Source organism: Amblyomma maculatum, chromosome 8, assembly GCF_055883805.1.
Source record: "Amblyomma maculatum isolate TAMU_Amacu chromosome 8, ASM5588380v1, whole genome shotgun sequence".
Classification (NCBI taxonomy): domain Eukaryota; kingdom Metazoa; phylum Arthropoda; class Arachnida; order Ixodida; family Ixodidae; genus Amblyomma; species Amblyomma maculatum.
Genome location: NC_139351.1, coordinates 116,733,804 through 116,755,111, shown reverse-complemented (window position 1 = coordinate 116,755,111; position 21,308 = coordinate 116,733,804). Strand labels below are relative to the sequence as shown.

Here is a 21,308-nt window from a genome sequence, read left to right as displayed (position 1 = left end):
ATCGAGACCTTGAGGTCGTCGCTCACCTGGGAGGCCTTCAGGAAGTGCTCGAACCTTTCCACGTAGGACCCAAAATCCTCGTCTCCGTCCTCGACGAACTGGTCGAAACTTCCAAGCGTTGCCATCCCTGTGCCTCGCCCAAACGCTCTCCACGAACGCCGGTGCTTCCACGCACGCCGCGATGAGTTTCACGCAGTACAGCAGGATCACGAACGCCGCGATGCGTTTTACGTAGTCCAGCGGGATCACGAACGCCGCGATGCGTTTTACGTAGTCCAGCAGAATCCCATCCTCGTCGCCAATTATGTTGTAGCCGCGGCGAGCGAAGCAGAGGCAGAGCGACTAAGCAACATGTTTATTCGGCATGCTGGGCCGTACAGATTAAGAGACCCGCACGAGCGATCTGCGCGCTGACTTCTTAATAAGTGCCACGCTCCCCCTCTCGGCGTTGCCATTCACACACGTCACAGCATCACGTGACACTACATACCAATCGCGCACAATGCGATCACATGATACTTCACTACTTACAAAATTAACACTAGTACTACTTTTTCAAAGAATTCGTTTAAGTACCTTGGGGTTCACCTCACTAATGGCTTAACATTGTCTTGCCTTGTAAGCCATGTAACTAATTACTCTAATAGAACTGTTGGATACCTCTATCATAACCTACCCATGGCTGGCACCTTTTTGTGTAAAATTACTAGATTACAAAACCCTTGTGTGATCACAACTTTAATATACCAATCATATAGTTGATCCACACTACTGTAACTTTACTGAACCTTATGAGCCTGTTAAAAACCATGCCACCAGTTTCATTCCCTCGAATACTCCTTCAGCATCTCTGCCATGAAATCTCTGTTACAGTCTCTGTTCTAGTCACTAAACTTCATGCCCCTGCCTTTATCACAAGCTTTTCATACAAGACCTCATGGCAGTCGTCTCGGCTAACCTGTGTATAGAACACCTCGCACAGGTCATCGTAAAAGTGGCGTTTCACTGCATGCCCACACAACTACATTTCATGAGTCATTTTTCGCAAGCACTGTTCACAACTGGAATCATCCGTCATCAGTGATCCTGTAAGCTTCAGTACTGCCATCGAAGAACCTGTCTAATCATAGCCATGTATACCACCAGCCTGTCGCCATTTATCATTGTAAAGTCTTGCATTAGGACCTCTGAGGTATCAATAAACACATAAGTAAAAGCATGGTTGATAAAGATTCCTTACAATATGGGAACTGTGATTATGTTCGGCAGGAATATATATATATGTAACTGGATCATGTTGAACAGTGTTAAGCTTGAGCTTGGCACAATTGTCTTTCCTGTGATATTGAACTTAGAAATTAGGATACTGAGTGATAACACTGACATGGTGGCTTGCCTTTTGAACTTAGAATGAACTTAGAATTTAGAATTTGATTGCAGTATTCCTTTCTTTGCATTCATCCTAAATGCAGGGGTGGAAGTGCTGCTCCATTTGCTTCATTCTGCTCCAGCCTGCTTTCCCTGCTCCAAAATTGCTCCAATTCGACTGCATCAATGTTGTGACATTAAATTTAGTGGAGCACGGTTTTGCCGCAGAGTGGGCCATTACTGGTATTGACAGCAAGAACCGCAATCCGAGAAAATTAAGTTAAGCGACTATGAGAAGCGCAGCTGGGCAATGGTCTGTTATGAGTTCTGTATACAGGGTATGTGGTTGGTGTAGTCAAAACGATGGCAGCACACCGGTAGCAGAGGTGTAATGCATCTCACCCGAGCCTAATATGTATAAAATTTTAATATACTAGAAAAGTATGCAGCATAATGTTTGCTTATAAGCAAATTTGAGGAATTCGTTACGGAAAATGTTCTGTGCTCTTGATATAGCACCTACTTCCGGCCTTTTGAATCGCCTGTGGTGAGGGAAATGAGATCAGCGAGTGAAGCAGGCGCACCAGACTACTACGAGGTAGCGAAGCACTGGAAGTTGTAGATGAATATGTTTACTTAGGACAGGTAGTAACCGCAGATCTAGATCATGAAAGGGAAATAACTAGAAGAATAAGATTGGGATGGAGTGCATTTGGTAAGTATTCTGAGATTATGACTAGTATCTTAGCGGTATTGCTCAAGAGGAAGGTATACAGCAGTTGCATCTTACACTTACTCATCTATGGAGCTGAAACATGGAGGCTAACGGAAAGGGTTCTATTTAAGTTGAGGACAACGCAGATGACTATGGAATGAAAAATGGTAGGTGTAACGTTAAAAAATAGGAAGCACATAGAGTGAGTTAGAGAAATAACTTGAGGAAATCAAGAAGATGAAATGGGCATGGGCAGGGCGTGTAATGCGTAGAGAGGACAACCGATGTTCGCTTAGGGTAATAAACGATTCCAAGGGAAGCAAATCGTCGCAGGGGACAGCAGAAAGTTAGGTGAGCGGATGAGGTTGAAAAGTTTGCAGGAGTAAAGTGGATGCAGCTAGCACAGGTAGAGGAGTATGGGAGAGGCCTTCACCCTGCAGTTGGTATAGTCTGGCCGATGATGACTACGAGCCATTGGAAACTTGTCCAGCTGCAATGAACTACACGGTTTGTTTGTAGCGATTCTGCTGTGAATACAAGCAGGTGCTTCACCATCTAGCCTGTCATGCCCACGACAGACAAAAGCACACTTGGAGCTCTTATGGAGGTGATGCCACTTAGGTGCCAGTCACTAAATGTGTTTTCAAAAGTGTTGGAAAGTCATACAGGGCCTATCGCCAGTGTGCTAAAACTAAGATAGCTCAAGCAATAATTTGAGCAGCCACAGAGGGCCATAAAGTAATGAATTTGAAGGGGAAAAAGGCTATACTTAAAGTGCCACCTACCTTCCCTGAAGGCGTTACTGGCCAGTACCAAGAAATTTATCGGCACAGGCGCAGGATCAAAAAGAATATGCACAAGATAGAAAGCAGAAATGTACTGTTCATTGATGTGAACTTCGAACTAGTGGCAATACTTGAGTGCATCAAGGTGGTGAAGTCCACCTTTGAATCTTACAAAACAGTATAAATCTCTTAGTTAAACGATCTTCAATTATGAAGTGTAGAAGGCAGCATTCCATTTGCTGCTATTTAACCCTTTGACTGGTTTTGCCGTACAGGTGCTGCGGCTGTATGCCGTCCCGCGGCGTTTTTGCAGTACGGGTATTGCGCTAAACGCATAGCGTTTGAAATAGTTCGACACTGGAGGTGATTTTTTTTTTTTTTCGAAATATTCGACAGTCAGAGTTAAGTGAGGAAGCTAGAATTCTATTATTAAAAGCGAGTCTAGAATCTTGCTCCAAGACATAATGTGATTGCTCCAAAACTCTCGTTTTATTGTTTCAAAGCTGCTCCGAAGTTACTTTATTACTGCTCCCTGAGCTGTTCTAAAATGCTTGAGCCTGCTTCCACCTGTGTAAATATATTCACTTTCTTCCTCTATACGGCGCTTCAACCAAGAAAAAGCTCGGTTATAATTTCTTTTCCGTGTTTTTTTGTTTGTGTGACTAAACTATTTAAACTAATATTCTGCCTTGAGGTCTAAACCAACTTAATAATCTCCTTAATAATAAGTAAAGCATATAAGCAGAAGGAGCGATCACTTTCACTTTGACATTAGATGTTGCAGAAAGTCAAGTTCATCATGGTTGACAGCAAAGTCTTGTTCGTTGTAATAAATTTATGACTGTATCAATACTTGTGCATGTTACTATTGGAATGAGGTCTTTGAGATTGAGATATATGTGGTCAGAGGTAGGGAGATGAACACAGCACCGACTGTCAACTGAGGTTTATTGGAAAACGGAGGAATTTATGCACATTTTCATAACATGTGACTCAGCCGAAGTCAAAACGTCATATACACATATACCGGTTTTCTCTCCTAACAAAGCACTGACAAAAAAATAAATAAATAACAATAAACAAGAAATCACAAAAATCCAAAACACAAGTGAAGTAGTATACACCATGAGCAAGCACATGCCTCACCGCTAAACATTCGATGAAGACAAATGAAAAAGCCAGGTTGAGCTGTATATGGGCTTCTGTTGTCAATATGTAAAGTATGAATGAGCAGGATTAAGTCGTGTCGTTAGCCTTAAAAACCACCAGATATAGAACCGGAAACTGCCATACAAGAAAAGATATAACAATACTAAGCGTTTTGAGTAAACCTACGCTACTTACAGGATCTCAAGTTCTTTTTCACTGAGCATTATTGAAGGTGCACTGACGCACAAGCCCTTTTTCTGTTTGATGACTCTTGCCTCCAGAATCTCTCTTGTAATCTGCTTGTTGCTTCTACCAATAATCTTTGTTTTGTGAAGCCCAGTGCTTAAAGTCTGGCTCAATCGGAGGGGGTCTGTACTGATTCGAGCATTGGTGGAAAGGGAAATAAAGAGAGAAAGTGGCTGGTTGCCTGTTTTGCAAATCGTTTTATACAAAGGGGAGAAATCATTATTTTTCTCCATCTCTGGTTTTTATTAATACTCAATGTGAAACTGTTGAAACGATAGAGAAGAAATCTTCCAATTACACCACTGACAAGAACAAAACAATGATTACTTGGTTTGTATTCTTACAGTCCTCATGCTTGAATTCAAGCTTTTGGGGATCTCAGACCCCTCTTAAATATTACGGGGGGGGGGGGTCTCTGACACACCCCCTGGCTTTAAGCCCTGTAGAAGCCAGGGCATACAACCTGTGCACCTGCTGCAGTGCAAATCAACGTTTCCTTCGCAGATGTTTCTTTTTTGCAAGTTTTTCATAGGTATAATTGTGTTCTCAGAGCCATTCATTCATCTACCCGTTTGTCTAATGTAACATTTCCCACAGCTTAGTGGGATCTCGTACACCACACCTGTGCTGCAGGGTACAAATAAAGTCTGGTGTTTTATGCTACATGCGCGTTGCTGCACACCACAAGTTTGAGTGATCCTACAAAGCTTCAATAACTTTTCCGAAGCTGTATAAACTACTTCGATATTTACTTTTTTGCCTATTCGTTTCAAATCATGCGATATGCTGTGCAGATAGGGTATTGCAACCAGATTTTGTTGTTGTATTCTGTCCGCTGTGTTAGGCATAGCTTCCTTGCCGTTTGTTTTCATTTCTTTATAAGTTCCTTCAGCAACTGAGATGACACCATGTTCCGGATAGCCGGCTTCTTTCAACCTGTCAATTTGATGAATGAAGCTGCTTTCCAGGCATTTTCGAGATTATCTCATTCTTCTTTTGACACCTCTTCCTTTCTTCTGTCACTAAATTTCATGTCAAACGTAAAATGGGAACAAATTTTCTCACCATCCCGGCACATTTCATTTTCCTCACTTTTGTTTCCAGACCTGGTGGGCTTGGCTAGTCTTGCATCAGCTGACGGACTGGTTGGCTTTGGTGATCCGTACTCGGGACATTCTCGGTGCCTAATACTCCGTGTCATTAAAGTTTCTTCCTCCTTCTCCCAGCGCATTTCTTTCTTTACCGTTTCCACCTAAAGCATCTTGTCCCAACTATATCTCTCATTTGCATTAACCTAGAACACTGCTTTTCCTTTTCACCATTGCCATTCAGTCCCCCATTCATCTTGACTCTCCTTCTTTTAATTGGTGTACCTGGCTGGAGTCCTCCATGTCGAAGTGACAGATGGCCCTGGCTCTATAAGTTGCAAACCTCTTTGGCACTCATTTTTGTAGCCAAATAAAGTTTATTACTACTACTTCTACTAGGTCTTGAAGTACAGTTTAAAGAGTTGAGGAAAGGTCTACAGGAACCAGCATAGCTGAGAGCGAAACTTAAAAAACACAATTAGACCTTAAACTTGGATCGTTTTATTTTGCAGTTCATAACTTATATTTTGGATAGTTCCAATGAAGCTCTGAATGGTCGCTTTTGATTGTGCTTCTCTTAACATTTCTAACTGAAGGTATGAATGCATTCTAGAAAAGAAAGCAAAAGCCTTCAGGGCTAGGCTTTTTTTGTGCTAAGTGTTAAAATTTTTTATAAAAATTTGGCATTGGCAGAACAGCCAACTTGAGTATTAAATTTGGGTAAAATGAATTCTGCTTTAACCATACACTCTAAAATTGCCCAGTACTCTTGCTGAATTTTGGGGGTGCTATTAAAATCACTTGTTTTGACATTTCAAAAGCCTTTTTCTGTTTCTTCTTTGGCTGCATATACTGCAGCTAAGTCTCTTGATTTTAAGCGAGTATCTCAATTTTAAGGCACTTTTGATGACTCAGTACTCGTGCCTTTTCCTTTCTTAGAAATTTTTGCCTCAAATTCAAGTTAGTTTTTTATTTCGTACAAAGAGGAAGCAGCCACAGTTAAACAATTACTGTAAGTGTCTTGATGAGCTGGCCCATCAGGTGATGAGAAATGCTTTGTATATACGGATTCACTAAATGAGAAGCATGGGCATGTTCAACTCAAATAAAATTAGCTACCTTTTCTTAATCTTCAAAAAGCATTTGATACAGTGACCCTTAAGATTTTAACTGCCAAACTGAACTACTTAATTGTCTTCTGCTGTCCATTTATTGCTATTCTTATGAATTTTTGCATCAGATTAAACAACCAAATCAAACCTGGTGATAATGTATCAGTAAAGGGGGTTGTAAAGGGTGGGGTTTATTCCATCTCCCATACTTTTTTTCCTTAATTTAATAACACAAGCCCCAAAATTTAAACTTCCACGAGTTTGTCCTTCTAGAATGAACAAATTGTGTTCTGAATGCAGTTTCAGTGAATAAGAATCTTTTGGCACCATGCAGGGGGTCATGCCGACGCCCATGTCAGTATCTATATCAGTGTAAACTTTCCCAAAACATAATTCTGTTGGCGTATTTAGCGCAAGAAATTTTTATGCGCGGGCTAAATTGAAACCACTGTGATGATCGAGCGCGTACCTGGCCATAACCTCCTCTATTTTTTTTCGAAGAAATAGAGGAGGCTATGACCTGGCTCTCTTATGAGCCCGTTTCATATGTGCGGGTATACCTTGCTCTCGAAGCTTGCCGTCCCTCCTGTGCGCTACGAAGGAGCAAGTGACAACTTCGGAGCAGTACGCTGCCATCTACGCTACCTGCTCGGGTAGTTTCGGCCGTACACAGGCGAAACCGAAACTATACAGCGGGTGAGCGCAAATCGCCACGCTAGTCATGCATGCTGAATACGCGCCACGCACCGCCGCGGATGTCACTCCTTTCATAATGTTCGGGAGCGCCCGGGAGGAATGGCTAGCGAAGCGATCGTACAACGTACACCCGTACATATATATGCCGCGCGCACTAAATTATCCTCGACCGAAAGGTTTCGTTTTCTGCCATGCGCGGCCTAAATTCATGTGCTAAAAGCGGGGACGATAATGGTGTTTCCAAAATTTAAAAAACTGATATAGATATTATAATTGCGACCTCAGCGAACCTATAGCTGTTAGTAAATGAGGCGCTAGTGCGCATGACTAGTTAAAAAGTATTATCAGTTATATACCAGCGCCTGCTTAATTAATTGTTATCGCACCGCATACACGGGCACAATTAAAAGCCTCCAGCCGAACCAACCCGTGAAATTGCATGTTAATTCTGCAATGCCCGCAGTCCCGGCATAGTTTCTTTTTTCACGACTCGCACCCGCAGCAGCGGAGGCTGCAACGAATTGCATGCCGCCCGTAAGCGTGTACGTGGCGTCGATCGGCATTGCAGTGCACCGTTGTGATCATTTAAGAGCCAACAGATCCCGTACGTCTTTGTTGGCCAGCGTGTATAAACGAGCGACTCGAGCAGGGTAAGCCATGCTAATTCGACCAGGGGGCGACTTCGTGCCAGGAATTGCATGGTTGCGATTTTATAGGAAGTCGAGATTGAATTGCGATGGCCCAGTGGAAGCTAGGTGGAACGGGACTGCATGGCCATGTCACAAAAATGTAGCAGCCGCGGGCAAAACCAAGCACCCAACAACGCAACAGTGTCTTCTGCAGTCCCCCCCCCCCCCCCCCCTCCCCCGCTGTGCTGGTGCAGTTGGCGTACTCGACTTCTGTGTCCAAGGGTGTGGGATTCAATCCTGACTGGGGTGACTGCTTTTCGATGGGAGCGAATACTAACAAGGCGCCCGCGTGTACTGCGCGGTACGGTAAAAACCCAGCTAGATGGTCGAAATTCTCGGAGCCTTCCACTATATACGGCGTATCTCATAGCCTGATCGAGTTGCTTCGGGACCTCATAAACCAAACCAAACCATATTTTGCAGTGCAGTTTAATTCGTCCCCCACGTGCCCACCTTGCATACACAGCATATGTAACGCGACTCATTCGAACATTTGACCTCGAGAGCTATTATTCGAACTGAAGTGGAAGCGCGAATTTTCATGTGGCACTTGATCTCAGTGCGTGGTTATGCATATGTTTGTTGTGAACATAAAATATGGAAAAAGAAGTAATTTTTTTTACTATATATTTTGCGCTGCCGGATTTACAAGCAATGATATGTCCAGCAGCCAAATGACCGTTTATACAGGACAATTTGTTCAAATTATTCCATATTGGTCTCTAACAAATCCAGTGCGTAAGATATGCATCAGAGTGAATCGCCGAACTTTCATCCTCTGATGTGCTCTTTATTCGCTTCGCCGATTACGCGACTGCCATAGGGCTGTGCTGTAAACTAAACTCGATAAAATATTTTATTTATGTGCTCAATTAGTAGAGATGGCTTACCTGCTTATAGTGCAATAATCAGCGAAAATTGATGGCCATTAGCAACCAAACTGCAAAGAGGGTTGAATCCGTGCCGCGGAGGGCGTGGCGTCGCTAGGAGAATCGACGGCGACGATGCGCCGGCGGACAGCTGCCAGTCGATGACCAGACGCATAGCATGCTTGGTTTGTAAAGGTGACCACTGCTCAAGTGCTGCCGATACTTTACGTCGCAGTCGACAAGAAAGAAGTGAAAGCGATTAAATTGATTTACGTTGCACTCTCTCCAGGCGTTTTAATTGAGCGGTAGCCCGTCCATGTTTGGTGTCAGTGCTGCGTTTTCATTTTTAGTATCAACCAAGCAGCTCGATTAGACCATATTAATTGTGCTTGAGGGAGTATATATGACAAACACTAAGTGACGAAGATATATCAAATTTTCTTTATTAAAAATAGTAGTTGGCAGGGCCCTTACCTGCAGGTATACTTAAAGCCTGATAGCATCTGGTTTAAGCACCCTTCCATATATATTTCATGGAAATCAGGTTAAGCCTAGCTGCGTCCACTTAGAAAGGTACCCTCTCACAAAACATGGCTTGCCAGTGCGAAAGCACGAAGGTGCTGTATAGAAACTAGCAGATGTCGTCCTTGCATGATGGAAACTGGCAGCTTGAAATATGAAATCTATATGTGCCAGGAGGAATTCTATGTAATATTAAGCATTGCAATACTTTGCTTGAAAGCATATGCTTTTTTTTTTTTTGCTCATTAGTTTCATTCACAGTGAACATATGAGGTGTCTACTCGGAGACATTTACTCTATTTTCCTTTTCCAAAAGCTTGCTTCGTCCCTGACAGAGTACTGCCAAATTTTTCAGTTTTAAGCTAAGAAAATTTCTCACTGCAAAATTGGAAAGTGTGCCAAGTAATTAAGTAAGGCAACAATGCTATGCTTCAGAATACTCAGGCTACTGGAGGCATTAAGCTGAAAGTTTCATCATTAAAATCTTGTCAAACATGAGGATAGTCCGAAACTGAATTGATAAACTACTGATGTTAATACTGCATTTATGGTTCCAAAAATGGCTGGGATCACACGTGTATGCTGATGGTACAGTGTAGCAACTTTTGTTGCTATACGTACCTTAATTACTATTTCTCAATTTTTGGAACGCTGTCATCTTGACAATGCTATTTTTTTAACTGCCAATTTTACTTATAATTACTGTGCCTAAAGGTTAAAGGTGTGGGAAAGGTTATACCAGAAACTGAAATACACATAAATTGAGCAAATGCAACAAATATTTCGGGGGCACTTCAGCACCGCTGTTAAGGAAAACATGCCACAGCATTTACGACTCCTGTATCCTCATCCCTGTACATTTAGTTGGCTACTTGTTGACTCACCAATCTTAGTTTGCACTTTTATCACACATACCAATTTGTAAAATTACTAATTACCACATTATGTAAATGAACTCCCAACACATCTGACGGGATTCTGAAAGGCAATGAGTTTTTCTCATGTCAAAGGAGCTGCTTGGGTAGGCAGCTGGACCATACCATGGTCCTCACATCACACAGACCAATCCATCCGGTCATACTATCTGCCACTCATCCTTGTCGCTCAAATTGCCTTTTTTGGTAAATATGGCCTTTTAATGCAGTCACATTAAATTAGGCGAGGGCTTCAACTATTGTTACATGTAAAGAATTACTGCACACGCTTTTTATGCCCTTTTAGTATGCTGCCTCACCATCCCAGTAGCATAGAGGCACAGCAATAGTGTATTATGCGGGCATCCAAGGTTAGAATCTCATTGCTACAAGCATGTCACCTCGCTATTGAACACAATTCACTTTGAAGGGCCAAGATTTCAATATTTTAGTAAAGTGATTAGCACTGCCAAATGTTCGAGCATTACATGAGGTGACAGTATGGGTGTAAGTAAGCATTGCAATTAAGAAAGTTGCTGCTCATCTGCAAAATACTGAATTAAACAAATCTTATGCAATTCAACAAACACCACCCACTTTGCCATTTTATCATCAGTCCCTGCCTGCAGTTCGAAACATCTTCATTGGGCTTACCTCTAAAAATTGTCTACGAAATATATCTGTGAACTTTTCTTACTTCACTGGTTTTGCGGATTATTTCCCGTCTCAAAAGGAATAACAAATACATGTGGTTCTATGACACATACAGTAAATACTTACCTTACTAGGTAGGTTACAAAAAGAGAAGTAATGCAGAAGGTAGGCAGTCTAATTTTATTACTCCAATCATGTGCGTTAATAATGAATGAAAAGGCACATAAGTAGGAATACTTTATTTTGACACAGAAGCTATGGCCAACGTGTGTGTGTTGCCATTACGCTCGTAAGTGAAGTGCAGACTTGCGAGTACACTGTTGAGCCAGTAGCACAGGGAGCAGTCAACTTGGGCCAGGGAATGCCATGCTTTGAAAGGTGGGCAGCTGTTGTGATCTCTCGACTAGTATCAGTCACGTGCAGGATCGGCTGTCACGGGGAGAAAAAACAAAAGAATGCAAGCTCAAAACAATAACAAAACACCCAGAGAAACTCAGAGATGTACCAAATTTAAATAAAAAGATAGCAGGACTGCAGCTAATGCAGCAGCTCATATATTCTAATAGTGGATTTGCATATGGTCACTACACCCTCAAAAAGGAAAGAAGCACAAATGCTGAATTCATGACTCGTCAAAGGAACCAGACAAGAAGAAAAGTGTGCACCCTGTAGCATAGCTCAAGAATGAGAAAAGCCAAAACAGCGAAAAGGTTACCCTAAGTAAGGCCAGTACTAGTGCTCTCTGCATGCGTGTGACAATGTATCACTGCAGTGCATATGCACAGCAGAAATGGACACCATGGGTGGTAAAGAACTTTATCAACACTGGCCGCAGACATCAGAACAGACAGCTGATTGTGCTTTGGTATAACGCAAGCGTGCGGGCTTTGGTAGGTTGTGAAGCATATAAATAAACGTTGAGACATCTTGAAAACCATGTGTGCACATTTTCATTTGCTGCTGCATCCAAGAAGTTTCGCTTGCACTGTTCATTAGACGACATGCGTTGCTCTCGGATTGTAGCGTTTGTCGACTACACAGCATGATTCCAGAATTGCGACTGACTCAGCTGTGAACATTTCATTTTTCTAAACTTGCGAAATCCTTCCTATGGGCTGCGAAAAAGAATGAGGAACTGTTCCACCGAAATGTAGTCGCTCGCCCTCTATAATGCACATGATGGCAGCCATAAGTCATTTTGTGCCAAACAGTAATTTCCATACAAGTAACAAGAAGTTCTCAAACTATGTGACAGGACCATAGCTATTTACTTTGAGGGTGGCCACAGCAAACGGGCAACAACCACAAGATGGGCAAATCCCTCACCGAACTACAGGACCACAACAGTTGCTACAATGCTAGCATCATAAAACCTCTGGCTGTCTGATATATGGTCCTCATCACAAATACACCAGTTCATGTTGTTAAGGAGGCTGTCCATGAGCATCATACTTCTCAAAGCAGCTAAAAAATATTGCAAACAGAGACCAACACTTGATTTTAAGTGCAGTAGCAGCACTACTAACATTCAGTGTGTTAATGGAGTATAGACACCCTGAAACAGATGACAAAAATTCAATTATAAATTATTTAGCGGTTGAAGATAAAAACCAGGTGATGATCTGTACAGAGTAATGTTTTGCATGTCGTTAACAAGCAAAATGCGACCAAAATTAGGTGCATATGCTCCTGTAAGATGAAGTGCTGCACTGGCCTAGCCCAAGCAGTGAGAGTACCTCCAGTCAAAACGCTTTCAAGTGCCATCATCCATGAGATGGTTGCCCAATAGCAATCGGAATTTTCATAATGCAGCGTTCCTTATCTTCGGCCAGCATTTTTCACTCTTCCCAATGGATGCAACCCTCCCCAAAACTCCAAATTGAAGACATCAATTCAGTCATGCAGAATTGTCAATAATGACCTGAACCACAAACCAACTTGGAGAGGTGGAAGCAGGCTCGAGCACTTTGAAGCTATAAAACGGGGGTTTTGAAACATTCAAATTGTTTTGAAACACGTTTCTAAAGTCAAGATTTTATTAGCTGAATTTTTTATACCTGACATACCAAAATAACCTATTTGATTCCTTTTTATTCAAAGATCAATGCATTGCTGAAAATGCAAGACTAACAGCCAAAACATGTATATATGTTTAAAATAACACAAATGACCTTAGCAACAATTTGGAACAAACTAGTAGAAAATGCAATGCTTGTTTCTATACTTGACGCCCGAACGATAAGTTTGACTAAAAACATGACTCTTTTAGCTTGAGAAATGTGGACTATACCACTATGATGTGCTCAAGCACCACTAGACTAGTTCGGAGTTCACATCAATAAGCAGCACATTTCCACTCTTTATCTTGTGGATATAATTTTTTTTATCCATGCCTGTTCTGATAAAATTTCCAAGGTACTGATCAGTAATAACTTCAGTGAGGATAGACTGCACTCAAGGATAGCCCTTTCCTCCTCCAGATGCCCTACTCCACGGCTTTCTGTCAGTGGCTTCTCATGTTTTCGCTTGAGTGGCACCGGAGCTTCCTTAATTTTAACATGTTAATGATGGGCCCTCCATGCCTGCCCAACACTTGTGACATTTCTAATGATTGACACCTTCATGGTGTCACACCCATAATACTGTATGTTTTTGTCTGACGTATGTTTGACAAGCTTATTATTAACAAAGAGGTTCAATGAAATAGATCTATGACTGCCAGAAACGAGGCTCATGCTGGTCTGGCTTATGGGATTTAATGTCCCAAAGCAACACAGGCTATGAGAGGCTCATGTTCTTCTATTTAGCAGAAAAGGAAAAAATTGAGGAAAGCATATAATTAACTAATAAAAACAAAATCTGCATTGGTGATGAATGGCAATTAGCAGTGTATCTACTCTCAAATGAGAAATAACTCATTGCAAACTAGGAAAACAAAACAAAAACAAGAAACATGCCACTGTTGAGGTCCGAGACCTCCACATTATGCATCCCATGCTTTACAAACTAGCTACAATAATGGCTGTGCAATCTTTTACTTTCAAGCTATTTATGTTGCATGTATCCCAACATAGACAGCGTTCATCAGTGCTAAACTAAACCACAGCAGCAGACGTGGAATGCCCTGTAAATACAGCAACAAGGTTAACGACTGGGCGAGTTGGTAATCATTCATTTTAAACCAGCCAAAAGACGAGACACAGAAGCCAGCCTCATCTCGTTCGCTTCTATTCTCTGTCTCGTCTTTTGGCTGGTTTAAAATGAAATACAGCAAGTGCCAAGTAGAACATGATGTGGAGCGTGGTGTCTGAAGGGTTGTGTATGAACGAGCCGCGCCGGCGCGGCACGCCACTGCTCGTAGTGTGCCCAACCTCCGACAGGCAGTGAGACCCACGGATTCGGGCAGTACGGCCAGTGTGACTCTTTCGTCTTCCCATGATAACTCTAGACTTAGAAATTAGCTGAAAACGAATGCATTAGTTTAGGCCGTTTACAGTCTCCAAACACACCATGAAATATGTCAGCTGTATTGCATTTCGCTTCTGCTTAAAGGGGGACATGGCTCTTAAAATTATTTTCCAATTTTTGACTAAATTTGATAAAACCTGGCATTCTGATTCAGTTTCTTGCACTGATTTCAAACATGCAACCATTTTTCCAACTGGCCAATTAGTTCAAGAGATAATGAAATTAATTGTTCATAATTTGCAGAAACAATGAAAAAATAACAGCACTACAAAAAAATTCACATGGACACTTTGCTAGGTACTAGAAAGCATAATGAATACAATGTTAGGAGCATTTCTTTTTTTTTAAACAAATATTAGCGATGTTATAGCAGTTCAAAGTTTTCAATTTTGCTCTAAATCAGACAGGAAGGCACTCGCATTTGGAGCAGTGAATTTTAAACTGCTATAACATCGCTAATATTTGTTATACAAAAGTGCACGTAACATTGTATTTGTTATGCTTTCTAGTACCTAGCAAAGTGTTCACGTGAATTTTTTGTAGTGCGGTTATTTTTTCATTGTTCCCGCAAATTATGAACAATTTCATTTTATCTTCTGAACTAATTGGCCAATTGGAAACATAATTATATATTTGAAATCAGTGCAAGAAACTAAATCAGAATACCAGGTTTTATCAAATTTGTTGAAAAACGTAGGAAAAATAGCTTTAAGAGCCATGTCCCCTGTTAAGGATGGCGACAACGAGACAAACGCGAGAGCTGCCGCTTTCAACTATTGTGACAAGAATTCCCCACCGGAAAGGAACGCGGGGTGTTTGGCCAGACGGCGACAGCAGCCCAAGTCGGGCAATCGGGAAACAAAAAGGTTCAAGTGAATCTCGGCGTCTTCCCCCCTGGGTCAGTACCCTCAAGCCGGCCACGCGGTCATCCCCTTCGTCTGGCCGACAGCGCGCAACGGCCCTTGCGACGCAGACGGTGTGGCCCAGACCAAGTCCTCGCTAGCCATCTACACTACGCTTCTCCAATTCGTCTTGCCGACAGCGCGCAGTGGCGCGTTCGACATGGGAGTGCCCCCGACAATGGGACGCAGACAGACGCCGATCGACGCAGGTGTGTGCCCGACTGTGAGACGCCGGCAGTCAGTGAGCTCCTCGTGTGCTGCCCTTTACACTGCCACAGCGGCTTGCTCCTTCCCCACCAAGTCTAAACTTTCGAGGGGGCCCCGAAAAAAGAAAAAAAAAAGAGAGAGAGAGAGAGAAAGTAATCGGATTTCTTGTGAGGAGGCTTTAATATTTAGACACCGCGTGCAGCAAAATATAACATTAAAATCTCGAGGATACGCAAGGTAGCCAATTGCATGTGTATGTAGTCTTCACGCCATGCCAAAACGGCCGTTAGTTAAGTGTAGGTATCACCTCCGTCAAAGAAAGAGAAAACCAATACTTTTCCCAATTTAATGTATCTGTGAACTGGAGGCGACGGTGGTAGAAGAAAGACAAGAAGCTCAGGCGGCGTGCCCGCCCTGTGGTGTGCGAGAGGCGCTGTTATATCATAGCTATATTTATCGCACCGCCGCCAGGGCCGGCATGTGTTCTGGCTGCAATGCTCTTCGCTGATTCTGCATGTAGAAGGTCCCCCCCCCGCCTCCAATTTCCCCTTTCGAGAAAGATGGCGCCGTTGCGGCAGCAAGACTGTATCAGTGGCTGAGGCGTCCCGAGTGTTGAACAGCAACCTTGGAAAAGGCCAAACCTCAAAGCGTTCAGACGTTGGCCCTTCCCAGTGGTTTGTATGAGGTTTCCAGTTCCTAGTCTCCAGTGGTATACAAAACTGACCATATGCGGAAGCACCTTATCGCAGACCAGACTGTCTGTGCTCGCTGATAGCTTAAACAGCCTCATCCAGCGTTACTCTAATTTATTAGGCGAATGCCACGCTGCATCACACTAGAGTAACCCGCACATGGCATTTTAAGCTTTAAAACATGCAAGAGCGGTGTCTGACTGCTGCTCTTCAGTCACAGAGGGGAGTAATTTCATATATTCGTTTGAATCGTTCAATGGGCCCGCACACGTCTAATTGCTTACGACATTAATTGACTCATTTAAACATTGCTCATTCAAGATTTATCTTATTTCAACGTCAAGGAGATTTCTAAACTCTATCAAGCCTTTGCGGCTATTTCTGTTATGAGACGTTCCAATCAACAGCTAAAAATGAAAACCATACCCACGTTTGGTTTTGAATTTTCTCACAAAAAAAAAAAAAAAAAAAAAAAAGCTATGTCTGGAGTAATGGTCCCCAACCGGCTCAAGGTATGAGGATGCTGTAGCACAGGCGTTCGGATCACATCGGCAACATGGGGTTCTTCAATGAAACTGTCATCTATAGCATATGCCTGCCATGCTTTCAGCTCCGACCGAAATGCTGTCTCCCAATTAGGATCAGACTAGGGTATCCCAGCCCAGTACTCGAGAGCTTTAATGACTAAGCCACCGCGGTGCCGTAATAAGTAAATAAATAAGCTATGAAGACTAAACCTTTCTCTCGGAGCGTAGCAGTTATTTCATCCGTTTCGTTGCTGCGACGCCGCGGATTTTTACTCTGACAAAGTGACTATAAACCAGACATCGGCTTTCTGTGTACAAGCCCGAATCCGGCTCGGGCCCGCACGTTTAAGTCCACCCCGGGTCCAGCAAGAATGTTCACGAGTCAGCCCAGACGACCCGTGGGCTGAGCCACAGCCGGCTTTTGGGCCGGCCCACGCCCACTCAGTGTCGTGTGAAGCACGTGCTACCTTCACCTGACACCACAAGGTTTGACGATCTTTTATTTTTTCGGTTCTCGGGGCTGCCTTTCAGTGGGTGGCTTTCTACTTTTTGAAGTCTGAAAGGTAGGCAAGGCCGGCAGAGAATATCGTGGGGACCGCTTCCTTTGCTAGCAACGAGCAACGCTTTGTAGCACATGCCCATTTAACTCTGTCATCCATGTTTTGGACACAAACCTGGGCTTCAAATGCCCCTCACAAACAGTGACTGTATAGCTCGGTCCTAACTTGGTATGCCGGCCGCCATAGCTGAAGCTGTTCGACATCTTTTCGCACCGAAAGAAGCTGACATTTTTCATTGCAGAATACGTAGTCTGTATCACAGTGGAGAACAATGCACGTTTTTTCCACATTACATTACAACTTAGAATATACCATGATCGAAGAAAGGCGTAGAGCGGGGGCGTCAGCGAAAGTTGAGAACTGACTGCCATTCCTTGCGGCAACCAGCGAACCCGCGGCCACCAACAGTCAACGCAGTCTCTCGGCAGCCTACAGAAATCAGCGCATCGGTATCGCCACTTACTGCTTGGTGTGGAGCAGCCCGCTCACGCATTTCTATTCTAACACCATGATGCGGAGGTTGTGTGTCCGGGCCGACCAGTGGCATATGGTAGTTTTTTGCTTGACAATTACCTCAGACAAACTCATTATGAAATCCATTGATAGCCACGCCATTATGGGCATAGAGCAGCGGTCTCAAACTCATATTGCTACGTGGGCCGCATTGACAAAGCCTTTTCTCTCATGATCCAGGAGCCAGAAAATAACAAAACAACAGGAAACAAAGTACAATAAATAATGATAAAATGAACAAAAATGAGCACAACTTCTTTTTTCCAGACCAAGCCCTTCCATTATTGCAAAAGAAAAGCAACGTGTGCTCCTTTCCGCTTGAATGCCGGACAAAAGCAGCTTCAGGATCGCTCGGAGAGAGGTACTGAAATGACATACCCGTTAATAAATACCACACTTATAATCCTCAGCAAGAAAAAAAAAAGCACACTTGGAAATAAAAGAAAAGGCAGGATGTCTGGCTCCTTGCTTTTGAAGGCATAGTGATGTCAAATGAAAGTTCATGCAGATTAAGTGGTCAACGCCTTATTAAAAATGAATGCATACTAACTGGGTACTAAGTCTAAGCTTATTTTAGTTTGAAATTAGGGCTGGTGGTAATGCTTTCTAAACGTTAGCTGAAAATTGAGCTGGGCAGACTGCATCACGCAGCTTTGCTGGCCGTGCTCCAAGACCCCTGGCATAAAAGGATCATCTCTGATGAGCGGAAAGAGACTGCACGGCGCTGCTGCGCCAGAAGATGCAGGAGATGACAAAGCAAGTGAGTGCGAGGGCGTGCTCACAATTCTTGCTGCTACAGTGAGCCTCATTTGCTAGGCTGCTTTGATTAATGTGAAGCAACCCTGCCACAATCGGCTGGTAGGCATATCGGTGCCCGGAGAAGTTGTCACTGTTTTTAGCTGCTCAACGGCCCTGATAGTAACCAAATAAATAAATAAATAAAGTTCTTGCAGCAACTTTGTCACACGCACAAAAAAGCGACACAACCAATCTGTGCAGGAATACCATTCGTTAAAGAAGGCAGCTTTGCTAGTTTCTCACAGCGAATTGAGAAGACAATATAGCGTGGTTTGATCTTCCATCTCGTGCAAACATTTGTTTGTTTTTGGAGCTAGTCTGGTTTTCTTAGTCTGAATCAACTGTTACATTGCACACTGTTTGCGATGCATTAATTGCAGCTGAGAAAGAAAGGCTGCGAACTACAAGCTGGACACCGCAACTGCAGGAAGCTGCAGGGATGCTTGCTTATTCGAATCCTTTATGCACTCTATGCAAACTGGTGACCTGTGCCATGTTCCCCATGTAAAAATTAAAACAAATGGCCAGTCCCGGTGGCACAGCAATTGTTTTGAAATTAAGTACAGGGCTCACCTTGTGGCGTTGGAGCATATGCTGCCTCCGCCTTTCATAGTCCCATTTGTTCAGCCTCAGCAACCAGCAAGCCCATGCTAGACTCCAAAACACATATCAGGAAGGTCCCTGCGTACAAATATTAGACGTCAGCTTATAAGCGATGTTTACACACACAAAAGAAATTAAGACAAGTACAAGGCGAAATCGCTTACCTCACCGTAATTAGAAAGTGGCCCTGCATACACTTGACAGTGCGCAGTCATAAAATGAGGTATGAAATCATTATTCTACACCGCGTCATTACAATGCGGGTCACACAAAGGCTCACGTCGCACAAATGGTTAGTACGTCGTGGTGCACCGAAACAAAAGCTTCCCACACAGGCCTGTGTGATCCTCGCCTTTCCTGCTTCTACGCGTTGTTTTGTCATGTCCTAGTATCTCTTTAAGTCCCTCCATCAGCTCAAAGACGTTACAATCAATAAATATTCATCCAGACCGCTGAGGAAAGCTCACCCAAGTTTCCCGCCCTTTTTAGGCGCACGCAAGACTGGTAGTCAGGCGTGTTTTACATGACTGAGACTTTCGTGCGGTTGGCCTAATAAACGGTATTTAACAGCATGTTCATTGGTGTAGAACTACGTTGAGCTTTCGATTGAAACTTTCTATAATACACCTTTGGGCCGTTTGGGCCCACTGCCGGCCAAGCAGGCTCAATGGTCGTCAACAGAACATTTGGGCGCAGGGAAGTTGAAAACTAAATGTAGAGTTCCAGACAGCGGGCAATGACTCAATACATGCATACTGAAATATCTAAAAAATAGAAAAAATTGCTTACGTACCGTACAACACGAGAGCGCACGGCTGGCACGGCGACGCAGCTCCCACGGCTCCGACGACCAGCCATTCTGCTACTAAAAACAACCACCTGACCACAAAACAATAGCCGGACGTGACGTTTTTTCTTAAACCGGATAAGACGTCATGGGTTGCAGCAAGCATTTTGCTCCTGCAACCCGGTTGCAGGAAGCATTTCGCTGCTGCAACCGGGTCGCAGCAGACGGCGCCAATTCTTAGACGTCTAGCAAGACTGCTTCGTAGACGTCTACGTAGACGTCTACAGGTTCGCGTATTGGAACGCGCCTACCTGTCTACGCCTGGCGTCACCTCGCGGCATAAAGTTTGAACTAAAACGTTTGAAAAACTATCATAACGCTGTTTTCTTTAAAGATTTACGACAATACAGGTGAAAATCCCGTTTTTAACGGTTTGCCAATTTTTTTCAGCAACAATATTATATTTGTAATCGCCATAACTTAGATATACTATTAATAGGTTAACTTGTAGCAGACCGACTTCTCACGCAATGAGCCCTCTCACGAATTGACGGAAGAGAACGTTAGTCCGTTTTTCCTTTTTTATTACTGATGCTGAAGTGTACATGCTTCTCAGATGTCTCATTCACACAGCTGTAAGAATGAAAACATGCAAAATACTGTAAACTTGAGGGGATTATGGACGAAAGGTGATAACCGGCTACAGCAAACGAAAGCTTTGTACCGTTACACCTGTTGTCCCTAGTCACTAGACGAGGAAACCAAAGGCAACAACTCGTTTTAATAATGTACAGGCACAAAAGAATCAATGCGCAACAAGTCGGCATCGTCAGGCGAGTTCGTTCTTCCCAGATTAACTGAAAATCCGCGGAACAGTTTGACACTGCTACTACAGCAAGGTAGAAACACACACGTGCCTCGTACAGCAGCCGTCCTGACTCCCGGCGACGAGTTCGTCGATAACATCAATATTGAAGAATCTCGTCGTCAAGTTAAAAAAGAAGACAAACAGCATCTAACGCACGCTTTCCTCTCAGTGCGCGGTACAAGAATCTGCACTGCTACGAATCTTACGACCATAAAGACAGCTAAATTAGCCTCTAGCTAGCGCATACATTGACGTAACAGCTCACGTTTGAAAGATCGTTCATATGCATACTCCGGTGTTCGCAAATAGCACGACCACCGTACAGCTACTGCAACCACCGCACGAACGACTCGCTCAGCGCGAAACGCGCTCTGTCCGCCATGTTTAGACAGCAAAGTAGTCTGCATCGATGTTGACTTCGGCGAAGCCGTCTACGCGAGACTGCTTCGCGAGAATTGGAACGCGTCCCAAGATGGCGGCTAATCGCGTAGCCGTCTAAGTAGACGTCTACGAGGGGGTATTGGAACGCACCCTGGGAGCAGGCAAGCAGCCAAAGATCACGTGACAGGCGCGCGC

The 21,308-nt window shown here is 43.4% G+C and overlaps 1 protein-coding gene and 1 long non-coding RNA gene across 4 annotated transcripts in view; one reads left to right on the top strand and one right to left on the bottom strand.

The window, feature by feature from the left end:
• Kank (KN motif and ankyrin repeat domain-containing protein 2 kank) overlaps positions 1–21,308 on the top strand; it is a 111,888-nt gene that overhangs the window by 46,134 nt on the left and 44,446 nt on the right. The gene's annotated exons all lie outside the window — the stretch shown is intronic.
• Positions 11,032–20,028, bottom strand: LOC146182272 (uncharacterized). Its single transcript, XR_014700343.1, has 3 exons — positions 19,871–20,028; positions 19,048–19,155; positions 11,032–11,236 (listed from the first exon to the last, which is right to left on the bottom strand). It is a non-coding gene; the product is annotated as an uncharacterized LOC146182272 (long non-coding RNA).